This window comes from Pleurodeles waltl, chromosome 6 (assembly GCF_031143425.1).
Source record: "Pleurodeles waltl isolate 20211129_DDA chromosome 6, aPleWal1.hap1.20221129, whole genome shotgun sequence".
NCBI lineage: Eukaryota > Metazoa > Chordata > Amphibia > Caudata > Salamandridae > Pleurodeles > Pleurodeles waltl.
This window is the reverse complement of record NC_090445.1, coordinates 807,617,099-807,629,784: the sequence shown is the minus strand read 5'-3', so window position 1 is coordinate 807,629,784 and position 12,686 is coordinate 807,617,099.

The window sequence follows — 12,686 nt, the reverse complement described above, 5'->3', positions numbered from 1 at the left end:
ATTCCGGTTTGGATGTGCGTTGATCTGGCTATCCCATGAAAGGAGCAGGTATAGTAGTAGAAAACTAATTTAGGAGTTTTCCTCTACCAGGACATATAAAACACACATATACATATCCTGCCTTTTACCTCCATAGCACCTTGCCCTTTGGGTTACCTAGGGCCTACCTTAGTTGTGACATATGTAGAAAAAGCGGAGTTTAAGGCTTGGCAAGTACTTGTAAATGCCAAGTTGAAGTGGCAGTGAAAAGGCACACACAGGCCTTGCAATGGCAGGCCTGAGACATGGCTGAGGGGCTACTTATGTGGGTGGCACAACCAGTGCTGCAAGCCCACTAGTAGTATTCAATTTACAGACCCTGGGTACATGTAGTACATTTTACTAGGGACTTACAAGTTAATTAAATAGGCCAATTGGGTATGAACCAATGTGACCATGTGTTTAGGGAGAGAGCTCATGCACCTTAGTACTGATTAGCAGTGGTAAAGTGTCCATAGTCCTAAAGACTGCAAAAATTAGGTCAGAAAAAGAAGAGGAGGAAGGCAAAATGTTTGGAGGTAAGCTGGAGAGAGGCCATTTCCAACAGTGGGAATGTCACATTTATTGTAGAAGCTCAAGAAGCTTAGCCAACAGAAACATTCTATTCCTGATACACCTTTCCTGAGGAAAACTCTACAACTTGCACATTCCACACATACAAAGTTGCAATCGTACCACAACGGTACCAAACATTCCCAGTATCTTGAAATAACGATTCTTATCAAGAACATCAGAACTGGTTTAGTGGTGCCCTTGCACACGTAATACAACCCGTAAGATTAGGTCCCTTAGGTAATGATGGACCAACATGGTCAATGTTTGCAACATATACACCACACCCCTGTATTCAAAACTTGTAGGCAGCGGATCTGCACAATCTTTACAATGAGCTACAAACATTATACAGATGACTTTTTCAGTTTGTAATGCAAACTCTGAACATAACACCAGCGTGTCCAGCACCAGCGGCACCTGCTGGATACCAATTGACCATTACTGGGATTAACCCAGAAACAGTGCATTGTATCATAGGCAAGGTGCCCATGGAACGAGAGAAAATCCTGTTCTGGATAACCGAGAAAACAAATTAGCTGGAAGCTGTTTTTCCCCATAGGGGACCACAGGAGAAACAGAATTCTCGCAATGAGCTTGCCATTTGGAATTGTTCCCTCAGTGGACAACTGCACTACATGAGGTACAGGAGCTTCAGCAATTTTGTGATGATAACTCATCCACCAATGCTGCTATGTTAGGAATAAGGGATTCACCAACAACTTCTATAGGTTGGATTCCTAAAGTTGTGGATCTGGTTCATGAGAAGATTGCTGTGAAGAAGGAATTCAACAAATCCTACAAAGCATAGGTCCCAGTCCTGGGAACACAAGGCACCAGAACTGTCATCTTACCACTACTGCCAGGCTCTAAAGCAAACAGATTTGTCTCTATCCACAACATCAAACTACACCATGTAGTTGATACTGTACAGTAGACCCAAAGGTCCATTGGGTAGATTTCTGGTTCCCTCTCACTACCCAACAGGATATACCTCTCCAAAGAAGGAGCAGCAACACTTCGGAATATACCAGCATCTACAACACTGCTACAAATACCTCCTCAAGCTTGGGGAGGGCATAAAATGAACTTCTGCTAATTCCTGTTACTACCTTACCAACAAGAACTGTCCACAATGGCTGTCTTCTGCTCCAAATGCATCCTCAGGTTCTTTTTGGATGTAAAGGTACATTTTGTGTTAAGGAAATAGAGTTAATTGCTGGGTTACACCCCTCACTTAATTCTGTGAGATCTTGTGTAATTTGGCTGCAATTCTGTGTAATTATGTTACAGCACATTATGCAATTTGCACCACCCCTAGAGAAAATCCATTCACTGTCTCCAACCACACCACACTCCTCTTCCCTAAGCCCTAAAAAACACAGTATCCTAATCTGCCCTTTTCCCATCTCACTCCACACACTCCTCCCCCAACAGCCCCATCCCCTTCTTACTGGCAATGTAGCTCTGTTCAGAGTTTATTTAATGTCCTCTTGAGTCTTTTTAATTTCCTATTTGTCCCTCATCTGACAATCTAGGCCCTCACAAACCTTGTGGAACAGGGTATACTAGAGTTTGGGGAGGGAAGACCTGGGGCTTCGAGAGGTAGCAGGAAAGTGAGACTTGATTAACTGTGATGGCTATTGTGTTCTCCAGCAAGACTGGAGGAAGGTGATGGACCTGCTGCCTCCACCTTTTCTGTTAGCTCCCCCAGGAGGCAGAAGGCCCCCGCAATGGTCTGTACTTAGGCTTAGCGCATCTAAGTGTCTAACTACCTTTGAATGAGTGTTACTTTATTAGGTGTGGTTGACTTTAGGTCAAAGTTTGAATTAGCGAAGGTTTGGCTATGGACAGGTTAGTTGATTAATGGAAGGTAGAAGATGGACAGGTTTAAAATGTGGCATAAGTAACTAAGAAGAAGGCATAGCGAAAATATGCTATGATAGATCAGGTTGTGGGAGGTATTGGTGATCACTGGGCAGTAGAACTCTTTCACACCTAAAATAAAGAGACTGTGAGTCACAGACAGAAATATAATAGGGTAGTTAACATCAGGGTTTGGGTGTGGATTGGGCATAATGATAAGGAAGGAATACCTCAATAAATGCAGCAGTAGTCACTAAAAAATGAGTGTTTCCCCCCCAAAATTTCGCCAGCAGCAACTTGCTCCTCGTGTCCTTCCTGACCCTGTGACATTTGGTCAACTTCCTGCGAGTCACTCTAGGCAGGCATCAAAAAGCACTCATTCAGTGATATCAAAATGAACTGCAGTATGTGCAAAAACAAAATTAAATATTGCTACTTAAAGCACCACTTTGAAAGGTTTGTTTTCATATTTTAAAAATCAAATAGTGAAACATTTGACACAATAAACAGTTTTTAAAATAGAGGAAATCATTAAGAAATCACCAGGAAAGCTAAGAATAAGTGTCAGAGAAGAGTAGATGAGAAACTGAGAGAGGAAAAAAGAACAAGGAGGGAAATGTAGTGGTTACTGCCCCCAGTAGGAGAAATGGATAAAACCAAATACAGGTTTAAATAGGCTGAGGAAATAAAAGAGAGTGTAAACGTAAACCGAATAAGAAACTAAATAAGCATGACATAGCAGCACCGGGAAGGCCTTCAGGTGTAGTGTAGCTGGTGGCAGTGGCATTGCTCCTCTTGTATCTCTTGGCCTTGCCCTTGTCTTCATTAGTCATTCAGAAATAAATATGAAATAGAAGACACTGATTACAAGAATCTATCATAGCAAACACATGTAAAAACAACTGTGTCAAACAATCTATTGTGTCAGTAAAAAAAATCCTGCTCCCTTCATAAGCCTCTCTATTAGCAGGAGTTCCCTCTAAACATATATCAAAAATATATCAATGTATCAAAACTATATTAAAAATAAACACTGAGGTGAATACTTAGAAATCCTACAAATATATAAAAAATAATTTATATTTATGTGACTGCATTTCTGATTGTGCATAAGCTAAATTATGTAAAACAAAAAAGCACATTTGCAAATATAGCATATACATTCTCTCAAATATATCTATAGGTATAAAATCCACTAAAAAATCCAAACATTACAGGGACGTTTTAGTTAGGAAATTGAATTTTAAAGCAACATAGAAATTCATTTAAAAAATCCAAAGATTACATGGTCGTGATAGCTAGGCTCACATTTCAAAACTACAAAACCATAGACATTCAGCTGGCATAGTTAAAGTTATTTCAAGTAACTACAACTCGTGCCCTAAGGTAACTATAACTCATGGAAATTAATGCAAACTTTTTCATACTTAAACAAATATGCCTTAATTTATTAGAAATTATTCGCCACCCCATATTCCAGGGGACAGAGAAAAGTCATAAATTCACAATAACCACATACAGAGCAGTAACCCTTGGCTTGTCAATGGTCAGTTTGATCTATTTTCTGTCTTCATATTATTCTTGTGCTAAACACATTACCTTAAACTAAAGTGCTATCCATAGAAATTGAAGTATCTTTTTATAAGAAATCTTCACCTGTCAAATTTATATTGGTCCACATATGCACATATGATACCTGCAAATATAATTCACAGCATGTTATGCCCCTATACATAAATCCACATAATTAATATGTACAATACTTTATCAGAAACACTTACTAAAAATATATCAAAAGAACAATCAGTTATTACATCATATGGAGGCAATCTTGATGAATTTTCACATTAATCACAATTTAGAATAAAGAAATAGCTAAATTACTTACAACACTTCAATAGTCCCGTAAGTCACCCTCCAAATTATGTAACTAAACATCTCACCTTGTCAAACAATGTTAATAAATGTGTGTGCTTCTCAGTCTGATCTCTTAGACTTCCTATGTTCATAAATTCACCATGCTATGGGATCCTACAGAGCATAAATAAAAAGTAATTTTTAAGACCAAACAAATTACACTTTGACTTTATATTAGTATATTCAATCTTGAATTTAATGACAGACCCTGAACTCTACTATAAATAGGAGATCCAGTTCTAATCACTAATATTCACTGTTAATGTCATATAAAAACATAACCAAAAATTAAAAAAAATCCCTTTATTTCAAATCACTGTCATATTGTTCTCCCAACTGCTTCAAGCTACCCAACCACAACAAATTCACACGGCACATAAAAAATATCAGGATAGCCTATCCCTCACTACTCCAAATACTTTGTACACCACAATAAGAAAGAGTCCCATCAATCACATAAGCACTAATAACAACCTCAACCTCATTTACTTACCGTTATCAACATCATCATTTAATCACCCTCACTACCCCAAGCACTTAGCAGTGTGGACACCAAGCTTAGAAAAAGCCCCACCATTCAACAATGCTAGCAACCTCAACCTTGTTTACTCACCGTCATGATGCCTTATCCCAACTACTTCACATCACCAAGCCACAACAAATTCACATAGCACCTACAAAACATCAGTATCGCCTATCGCTTACTACCCCAAACACTTAGCAATATGTGTATCAAGATTGGAAAAAAGCCCCACCAATCACTTCAACAATACTAGCAGCCTCAAGCAGATTTATTGCAACACTCCAATATGATTTTAGACTTAGGGGGTGATTCTGACCCCGGCGGTTCCTTACCGCCGGGGCCAGGGTCGGCGGGAGCACCGCCAACAGGCTGGCGGTGCCCCGCAGGGCATTCTGACCGCGGCGGTTTTGCCGCGGTCAGAAGTGGAAAACCGGCGGTCTTCCGCCGGTTTTCCGCTGCCCTGGGAATCCCCCATGGCGGCGCATTCTGACAGCCCATACCGCCATCCTGTTCCTGGCGGTTCTCCCGCCAGGAACAGGATGGCGGTATGGGTTGTCGTGGGGCCCCCATAAGAGGGCCCCACTTTGTATTTCAGTGTCTGCATTGCAGACACTGAAATACGTGACGGGTGCCACTGCACCCGTCGCACCTTCCCACTCCGCCGGCTCAATTCTGAGCCGGCGTCCTAGTGGGAAGGGTTTTTGCACTGGGCTGGCGAGCGGCCTTTTGGCGGTCGCCCGCCAGCCCAGTGCAAAAGCCAAAATACCCTCAGCGGTCTTGCGACCGCGGAGCGGTATTTTGGAGGGGGGAAGTCTGGCGGGCGGCCTCCGCCGCCCGCCAGACTTAGAATGACCCCCTTAGTGGAATTGGTTCTGACAAATATATGTATATTTTTTATAGAAATAATTTCTATCAAAAGATCAGGGGAATAGTTATGAGCTCCAGGTTTGCTCCTTCTTATGAAAACCTGTTTAATGGTGTGTATGAGTGGAAGTGTGCTTGGAGAACCCAGGACAAATTAGAGGAGGATGTAGTACATTGGGGTGACTATATTGATGACATTTTTCTAACTTGGAAAAGGAGTGAGTCTTGACTGAAGGATTTCCATGTACATCTTAATAATAATCAATTTAAAATTACCTTGTGTTTCGAATACAGTAGACAAAGAATTTGCATTTTGGATATTGAATTGTGTATAAATGGAGGGAAGCTGCATTAAGACTCTACAGGAAAGCTACATCTGTGAATCCTATGCTTTGGCACCATTTGATGAATCTTCACAACATTTTCTTTAAAAGTGAACACAACTGAAACCCAAACTGCTAGTCGAACTTATACCAAATTTGGCAGAACGCTAGCTTTTGGTACACAGATTTTTTGTTATTTGGTGTAAATCCGTTCATTAGTTTTTGAGATATTAAAGAGAAAATAAATGTGTACATCTAGGACCATAGATCCTCAGCAGCGACTTTGTAAATAATAAGAGCTAGTACACTGATCTGCTGAGCTATGATTGGCTGACAACACTTCAAACCAAGTAGTGTTAGTCATCTTGGGACCTGGCTTCAGCCGAGTCCCAGAAAAAAAGTGAAATAAAAAGAAAAGGGGCCAGGGTATGTACACCCTGACTCCCTAGCTCTGGTGCTGTAGTCCCACAGGGACCCTGCCAGAGCAAAAAAAGACTTTGGAGAAAAACTTTTACTGCAGTTTTTTGTGGTAATAAATTGTGGTAAAGATACCAAAAAAAGTGTGGTCTCCTGTGCTTCATGGATTAAAACCGCCAGGAGGGCCATGCTACGGGGCATATTTAAATGGAGGGTGGTGCACAGGGCCCCATCCTAGGCTTATTCCTGCCCTAGGAACCTTCACCTTCTTTAGGCTTTTTTTTCATAACATTTCAGGGGTGGCCACATGGCACCCTAGGGACAGCCACCTCCATGGAGCTTAACTAATTATGTATGCGGGAGATGTGAGCAGCCGACCTGCATCCTTAGCAACATCACCTACCTAGAGCTATGCTAATTAGTCCTCCACTTCCCCGGGGCAAAGTTACAATTGTGTGTGGGGGGCTGCGTAGCCCCCCTGCAGCCCCAGGGGCTGCCACCTCCCTGTGGCTACAATAAAAGAATGAAGGGGATCCGACGGAAACCCCAGACCAAAGAGGCCACCACTACCCCGGAGCCAATGCAACATTGGACTGGGGTTGCGTGGCCTCATCATGAAGACATACATGGACATCAGGACTGCCACCCCAGGACAAGCTCCTGCTATGTCCCAGGGTATCCACCCACAGGAACTAGCTGTTTGCTCTGACTTGGCAAAAGCTTTGATAGCACCTGCCAAGACAGAGGAAACAGAGTTTCAATCTATAGCCTACACGCATATTTGGCCAGTCAAGGCCACCTCTGTCCTAATGGTAAAGCTCTTGGACTATCACCCAGTAAGCTGAAGGTTGAAATCATTTTATGTCAGTGTGTTTGTTTATTTTCCAGTGCTTTGAATGTTAAACATTCCTAGTGATGTACCATTGAAGTCTTTCTCCACTCGAAATCTTTGGATTCAACGTCAAAGCTAAGTCTGGACAACACATGCTAAGGACTCACTTTTGGCCTAAGGGTTAAGGTCTCAGACCCATACACCAAAGGTTAAGGGTGCAAGTCTATGTGTGTCTGTGGTCATTTCCCTGGCTTCCTGGGGCCACATTTGGTGGAGTAGAGATGTTACACAGACCTACAGTCAACTCCTGCTGTGCAAGGCCAAAGGCGTAACCAGCTTGGGGTTGGGGGGGTTGGCCACAGGGTCTGGCCATAGGCCAGCAGCACAGCTTTCGGACGTGTACTGCTAATTACCCCACAAACTATGACACTCATGACATCTTTGCGAACATCATTGATAATACCATAGAAACATTTTCAGCAACGTTTTGGATGAAAAAACTGTGCATGGTATGGGTGCAAGTTCTAATTACATTAGGGTACGAGTTATAGTTATTTGAGATAACTCAATCAATAACAGGTGCATCTTTATGTTCTTGTATGCTTAAAGGTAGTTATATATATATATATATATATATATATATATTACTATTTTCTTGTATGCTTAAAATGTGAGGCTAACTGTAACGTCCCTGTAACCTTTGTTTTTTTTAAGTGAATTTCTATGTTTTTTTATTAATTCTATTTCCTATCTATAACATTCTTGTAACATTGTTTTTTCAGTGAATACATATATATTATTAAAGGTGTCTTAGAACATGTTATAGGTGAAGTAATATGTGAAAATGTCAAACAGCATCTAAAGATTTTTTAATACAAGAGGTTACAGGGACGTTACAGTTAGCCTCACATTTTAAGCATACAAGAAAATAGTAATATATACCACCACCTTCCCGTAGCAACATGCCCAGTAATAAATTAAAATAGGCATGGGTGCTGTGTGGCAACCTCCACCCCCTGGGGAATTCCACTTCCCTGGGACAGTAGGCCCAACAATTAAATAAATTAGGTGGGTGTGCCGTGCAGCAACCCCCATGCCACCAGGAACGCCTCTTCCCTAGGACAGTATGCACAATAATGAGTTGAAGTAGTCTGGGGCGCTGTGTGGCAACCTCCGGCCCCAGGGACCACCACCTTCCCGTAGCAACATGCCCAGTAATAAATTAAAATATGCATGGGTACTGCACTGCTACCTCCTGTTCCCGGGGAGCTGCCACATCCCCGGGGCAGTATGCCCAAGAATTAATCAAAGTAGTTGGGGTGCCTGCGCTACCTGTGGGAGCAAGTCTGGATCCTGCAGGATACGGGAGCCGGTGGGATGAATGGGGACTTGAGGCTCCCTGGACAGTCTCCTTAACCTTAGACTGGGTGCCCTGGGTGGGCCCAGGGCACCAATTAAAATGTGGCTGGGCTCTGGGGGATGGGGTCCACTGGACCAAAAATGGCCTGGGGAGTGGACCATTGCCCCCCTCCCCTTTGTAAGTTGATGTTTGGCCCTGGGAGGTGATGGTTCCTGGGGTAGTTTATGTCGCCCCCCCCCTTAATAAAATGTAAAATTAGCCCCAGGAAGGTGGTGGTTTCTAGGGCATGGGGTGATTTGCATGGATACCCACAATTGTTTAAAAATGTAGCCCAGAGGAGGTGGTGGTCCCTAGGGTTCAGGGAGTCCATGTGACCCCCTCTATGAATAATTTACAGATAGCCCTGTGGACGTGGTGGTCCACCGTGCTTGGGGGGGGTCCTTGCCGGACCCATAAAAATAATTTAAGAATTGGCCTGTGGAGGTGGTGGTCCCCGGAGTTTGAGGCATCCATGACCCCCTATAGATCATTTACAAATAGTTCTGAGGAGATGGTGGTCCCCAAGGCCTGAAGGAATCTTTGCGCCCCCCTAAGTTCTTTTTATGCAGACCTGGGGAGTTGATGGTCCCTGGGGCCGGGAGGGGGTCCTTGCAGTCCTCCATATATTTATTTATTGTTGTCTCAGGGATGTGGTGGTCCGAGTGGGCCTGAGGTGGTTCCATGTGGGACAATTTTTATTAGGTAGCCTCGAGGAGTTCGTGGTCCAAGGGGCCTGGGTGGCCCATTCAGCTCTCCTAAGTTTAGATATTGAATGTTGCCACATTTAAGCTCCAAACCTCTTCTGCCATGCATGGCACAGGGTTTGGAGCTTAAACAGTGTTGACCGCAGGGTCTGGCTGCAGACCAGGCCATGCAGCCAACCCCTTTCATACATCACCAAGACAGTACATAGCACAAGGTTGGGTGGTTATGGGGGTTTGGCCACCCCTGTTGCACATGGCCAAAGACCATGTGTGGCACAGGGTTGGGTAGTTTGAGGGGGTTGATTGCAGGGCCTGGCCACATGCCAGCCCTGCAGCCAACCCCCTCTGGGCACGGCCTAAGGCTGTGCATAGCGCAGCTTAGATGGTTATAGGGGGTCGGACGCGAGGCCTGGCCGCAGGCAGAGTGCTCTGTGGTTGGATTAATGTAGACAGTGATTAAAATTACTTTACGTTTAAATAACATAGAAATTCACTGAAAAAAACAAAAGTCACGTGGACATTATAGTTAGGAAATAGAATTTAAAAAATATGGAAATTCACTTAAAAACAAAACAAACAAAGGTTTATAAATTGGACCCTTGCCACGCACTGCTAATTACCTCACATATTGCAGCACTCATGACATCTTTGATAACATTATTGATAATATGAATGTAATATTGCAGTAAAACTATTGAGGAGAAAACTGGTCATGGTGGGGGCGTGAGTTATAGTTCCCTTAGTGCACAAGTTACAGTTACTTCAAATAATGGTAAGTGTTGAATTTCTGTATCTTTATATGTGTAAAATGTGAGCGTAACTAAAATATCCCTCTAACCTTTGGTTTTAAGTGAATTTCAATGTTTTTAATTATATTTTCTAACTATAATGTCCCTGTAAACTTTGTTTTTTTTAGTGAATATTTATATATATATATATATATATATATATATATATATATACATATATACATATATATATATATATATATATATATATATATATATCTATGTACTTATATAACTAAATTAACTATAGCTTATGCCCCCACCATGAGACACAGTGTTGTCATAAATTTTGTCATTACATTGATGCTATGAATGGTGTCATAGAACATGCTATAGGTGAAGTAATATGTGAGGTAATTACCAACATCTAGAGATTTTTTTATACAAACAAAACATTTTATTACCATCCATAACATCAGCCCCATGATGCACCCAGCCTTTGGCCATGTGCAGCACAGGTTTGCCCCACAGAACACCAACCCCGTACCATGCATGGCCTTTGGCATTATGCAGCCACCACAAGCCCTTTGTTCCTATGCAGCGAATGGTTGACTGCAGATAGTCAATGCCTTGCAGCACACTGCCAAAGGCAGCATGGCCAACAGTTTGTTTGTAGGAACCCACCACAGAGACTAAGGCGCAGACCCTTTTTTTATAGTTTTTAGTCCCGCAAATGTCCCATGAGAGACAGGGAGGACCGTGTGATCCTGCGGGACTCCAGCCTGAGTCTACGGGGCTTACTGGCTCCCATAAGACATAAGACAATCTCAGGATTATGGAAAACCCAAAAATATATGCATCCCTACCCTGCCACTATATACATTAATTGATTTCTACATTTATTTATATTTCGCTACCAGCTGGTCACAGTCTGAGCTCCCACAACACCTAACTCCCATGGTAGTGAGATGACCAACAGGAAAATAGCCACCTTGGCCAATAGAATGGCTCTATTTTTTCATTTTGAGTGACAAGGGTACTCTCACAAGCCTTTTGCAAACCCAACCACTCTGATATACAAAATTTCTCAAAAACTCCTGAAAAGATTTATACTAAATAACAAAAAACATCCTTTCTGGACAAAGATCTATCCTTCTTTCAAATTTGGTATAATTCCCTTCACCCATTTTAGCTGTAGCACTTTCCCCAAAAATCCCTATGAAAATCACACAGTGAAATTGCATTTTAGGCTGCTGCTTAAATGACCACTGCAAACTTTTGTAGGCTGGGGATGTGGAAAAACAAAACACTTTTATTAGAAATAACAAAGGTTAAGAATATGGTACAGTTAGGGGGCCTGATTCACAAGTTTAGACCAAAAGTGTAAGTTTATGACTGTCTGGTATTCACAAAGGTAGGTAACGAGAAGTATCTTTATGTTCGCACTTTGGGTGGATCATCCGCACTCCTGGCAGAACATATGCAGTCCGGCCAGATCATCTGCACTTGGACCGGGTCATGCAGAACACAGCCTTAATCAGCATAATCACATGCACATAATCCAGCTCACTTGCAAACCAGACCCAATAAACAGATAAAAGCAGAACACAAACAAGGCTCTGGTTTCCCAAGAACCATACTGTTCCTGATTGTGCTGCAAATCCTGAAGCTGTGCTGCCCACTAGGAAGAAAAAGAAACTACAGAGAGGAGGAGACCACCATGATCCTGAAATTCATTGTGAGGAACTACAAGAGACTGCTTGGTCTCCCACCCTACAGCAACAGTGGCAGTCACAACACTGGGGGAGAACATCCAGATCGTGAATGACATCAAGTAGAAGTAGCAGGATAAGATGATGAGGTTAAAGGAGAAGTACACTAGAATAGAGGTGTCCTGGGCTCTCCCAGGGGTACAAACTGGAGCCCGCCTCTGACTCACCCCACTTGAGAAGGATGTCCTCTCTATCATAGACCCCCAGCTGATTCATGGGTTGCCTGAGACTGATGAGCGCAATGTGATGCCAGATAGTTTGCAATGTAACTAACAATAACACCAAATTGACTAATGTGTGTGATACTCAATAAATGTGACCATGATTGGTGTCCCAAGTAAGTGCTATCTGCATGGCGACTCTGGCCCTCATATGTCACAGCTAGTCCATTGCAATACAAGTACCAGAATCCTTCGTAATGGCAAAAGACATTTACCAAATCTCAATCCCAAACAGTGAGCCATCACTGCTGCCTCATACACCTCACACTGGTGTAAAGCAATAGAAAAGGTTCCTTATACATTTACCACTGCTGTTAGCATGTAGATGGAAATGTGTAGTCATATCACAGGTTGCACATAATCAAATATCTTGGACATGTCTGATGACCTTTCTGTTCTGTTGCCACGTTCAGCCAGAGAACAGTCCCACACTGGAGCAGAGGTCCCTGCACCATCAGTGAGGCAACGCCATGAAGCCCAACAACCCATATCATCAGCACATACTGGTACAAAATGTGGCTAGGGGAGG